We start from the raw sequence: 3,433 nt of genomic DNA, 5'->3' as shown, positions 1-3,433 counted from the left end.
AGCAAGGTGCCATGGAAAGATCTGGGTAAAAAGCACTCGAGATAGAAGGAATCTGTATGTAGTAATGCCCTGAGATAGCAGCAAATGGAGAGGGACCATGGAAATGCCAGCATGCAGGAGAGGGAGCATGGCAGGTGTTGGGGCCAGAGTGACAGGCAGGCGCAGAGCTTGGAGGGTCTAGAGCAGTGAAGAGTAGAGATTTTGGTCTGGTTGATATGAGAAGTTGCTGGAGGATTTGAAGAGGAGCCGCTTGCTTGAGCAGCACACTCTGATTTCTGTTTCCCTTGGTAACTCTGGCTGCCATGGGAGGTGGGACTGTCTGGGGCAAGAGTGCGAAGGAGGTGGATATAGTTGTCCTGATGGGGAGCTGTGGTGACTTGGACTAGGTGTCCTAGCCAGCTCAGACTACTGTAACAAAACACCACAGACTAGGTGGCTTAAATAAGAAACATCTATTTCTCACAGTTCTGGAGGCCAGGAAGTCCAAGATCAAGGTGCTGGAAGATTCTATTCCTAGTTTGCAGATGGCCACCTTCTCACAGTGTCCACCCCTGATCCCCAGAGGGAGCTCTGGGGCCTCTTCCTCTTCTTATAAGGGCACTAATCCCATCATGGGGGCCCCAGACTAATGACCCCAGTGAAACCTAGTCATCTTCGACTAGAGGCCCCACCTCCTTGTGGGTTAAGGCTTCAACATACGAGTTTGGGAGAGGACACAAACGTTCAGTCTGTAACACAAGGTTTGTAGCTGCGCAGATAGTGAGAAGTGGCCACATTCTGGAGATAGTTTAGAGGCACAGACAGTAGGACTTACTGATGAATTAGAAATGTGGTATGAGAGAAAGCAAAGTATTGAGGATGACTCCTCAGTAACCTAGGGAGAAGTTTCTGAGACAGGAAAGCTACTTAGAGGTCTGTCATGCCTGGCAGCATTGTCCATGGGGAAAACGACCAGTTATACCAGTTATGTGTGGTCTTTTTTTGTGACTTCTGATGCTTTCCCCTGGACCCTTCTCAATCCCACCACCTTTTCAGTCTCTAATTTTCTTTTTAGCTTCCCAAGGGCTACAACCATGCATCACTTTCTCAGAAAGCAGTGTGGGGTGGTAGATAAGGGGTAGGGTTTAGAACACAGAGTAGCACTTGAATCCTGGTTCCCCCATTAACTTGTTGTGTGATCTGGGCAACATGGTTCTCTGGATAGCAATCGTTTGTCATCTATGAAATGGAATGGAATGAGTTCCAGAAGTTTTTTGAAGAGCAAATAGCACAGTGAATGAAAAGTGCCTAACCCAGAGCAGGCTCTCAGTAAACTTGTTGCAACTTCCATTTCAATTTACCTCTTTTGTATTCCATTTGGGGCCTGGATTAGTGACAGGCTGGCTAGCTGTTCACTAAGAAACTAGTTCATGTTGAGATATTGTCCTGATTCTCAAAGCTGGCTACACACAAGAGCAATTGGGGGAACTTTACTCAGGCTCAGATTCCTAAGGTGTCTGATTTAATTGGTTGGGGAGTGTCCAAGAAATAGTATTTTGTAAACATGTTAGCATAAATATTTATTTTAAAATATATCTTCCAAATAAATTTTCCAAAGCAAAGAAAAAATCAGTAAGAAGAGTGGCACTGTTTTATATTTCTGCAAATCTCTTTAATGTCTGGCTTAATAGAAGACAGCTGGATTCTCGTATCTGCTCCTGCATTCTGTCTGGATAGTCAGGGCTGTTCATCTTTGCAAGGAACAGTATTTTTTTTAAAGCTCCCCATGTATTTCTAATGAGAAGCTATATTTGAGATCCCCTATTAAATTAGTGTACAGTTTTAATGTAAATTAATGTCCATCGAGTGGGCAGTAACATTTCTAGATGTTGTAAAGATTTACCCCAAGCTGAAGGGGTTGTAAAGATTTACCCCAAGCTGAAGTTTCATGTGAGGAAGTGAGGGCTTTTCCAAAGAGTCCTTCTATAGCTAATATTTACTGCACACTGAACTGTGAGTCAAATAATGTTCTAAGTCCCCCCACCCTGTGCCCACCACCATGACTGTCTCTCTTCTGAGCTTAGCCACATTGGCTAAGGTTTCCCAACAATTTTCTATTCCTTGAAAATCCCACATTCCCCACCTTCACACATGCTGTTTCTTCTGGCCTTCCCCTTACACAGCTCCTTTGCACTGAGAACTTCTTACACCCACTGTTGTTTAGATTTTACTGCTACCCCCTTTTGAAGGTATTTACCTGTTTTGTAGGTATTTGCCTTCTACACTCAACTGCAAGAGCCACAAAGACAAGGACAGGTCTGTTTTGTTCACCATTGCATCCTCAGTGCCTAGCCCAGAATGATAACATCTGTTGAATGAACAAAATGGAGGACACTTCTTCTCTCAGTCTTAGACTCAATCAGGAGTGGTCCGTGGGTAGATACAGGTTCCAATGGCAGCTTCCCAGAGGACGGAGTGACTCTCCTTCCAAGTTGGGTCCTTGGTGCTGAAACCAGTCAAGTGGTCACTCTCTGCCACCTCATGGCTCCATTGTACTTTCCTGTTATCTGGCCTTGGTCAGGACCATGCAGTGATTTTAAAAATGTTGAACCCCACACAGAAAGGGTTGGAATCTTGGACTGTAATTTCTAAGAGACTTCTCTGCTTCTGTGTATATTCCTGGCCGTGGATTGATACATGGTTTGAGGAGCTGGGAACATTTGTCCAGATAGCATTACCAACGTCTGAGTTGGCTGGTGGGGCAACAGTTGACTCAAATCCATTGGCTCAGGCCCCGATTTAGTCAAGGTGTTTCATTATCAAAATGTGACACTGGCCTGTGGGTCAAAAGTCCTTTTTTATTAGTAGTAATATATATAGTAGATCTTGCTGCTTGCCTACACTTCCTATGAGGGGAATTGGTGGTATATATATTTTTTTCTTTTGATGTCAGATGGGTAATGTGCTGACATCATAACAAGGTTTGAGGGAGGCACATCTCACACATGAGCATGAAAACCCAGTACCACACTTGTGACTACAAAAGGATCTGGTGGTGCATTTTGAGGACAAAGATCCAAGGTCATGTTTATTCCTTCATTCCCAAATATGGACACCTTTCGTATTTCAAGTTTATAGGGCTAAAAGACCTATGTCCATCACTGAGAATATTTGCTGAGTGGTTTTGGGATGGGATCCCTCATAGGCTGACCTTGAGATGAGATATGGCTGCAAGTATTTTATTTGGGAGGTGATTCCAGGAAGCCCTGGGAGAGGAGGTAGGAAGTGGGACAGGTAAGGGAAGGAAACCAATGTAGGCACACCGTTGATAGGGTTATTCTCATGGATGCATGACCCTCCGTCCTGTTATGGACCTCTGGGATATTGTGTACAACATCCTTCAGAGTTGTCTCACCTAAGGGGGGAGGAAGTTGGGGTATGTATCCATCCACTG

At 44.5% G+C, this 3,433-nt stretch overlaps 1 non-coding gene across 1 annotated transcript; it reads right to left on the bottom strand.

Annotated features, from left to right (window-relative positions):
• Positions 1-2,926: 2,926 nt before the first annotated feature.
• On the bottom strand, positions 2,927-3,028 carry LOC142866144 (small nucleolar RNA U13). The gene has a single exon (XR_012916204.1). It is a non-coding gene; the product is annotated as a small nucleolar RNA U13 (small nucleolar RNA).
• Between the last annotated feature and the right edge of the window lie 405 nt (positions 3,029-3,433).

Source organism: Microcebus murinus, chromosome X (genome assembly GCF_040939455.1).
Source record: "Microcebus murinus isolate Inina chromosome X, M.murinus_Inina_mat1.0, whole genome shotgun sequence".
NCBI classification, from domain to species: Eukaryota; Metazoa; Chordata; class Mammalia; order Primates; family Cheirogaleidae; genus Microcebus; species Microcebus murinus.
The sequence above is the reverse complement of the archived record's forward strand: the minus strand, read 5'-3'. Positions and strand labels throughout refer to the sequence as shown.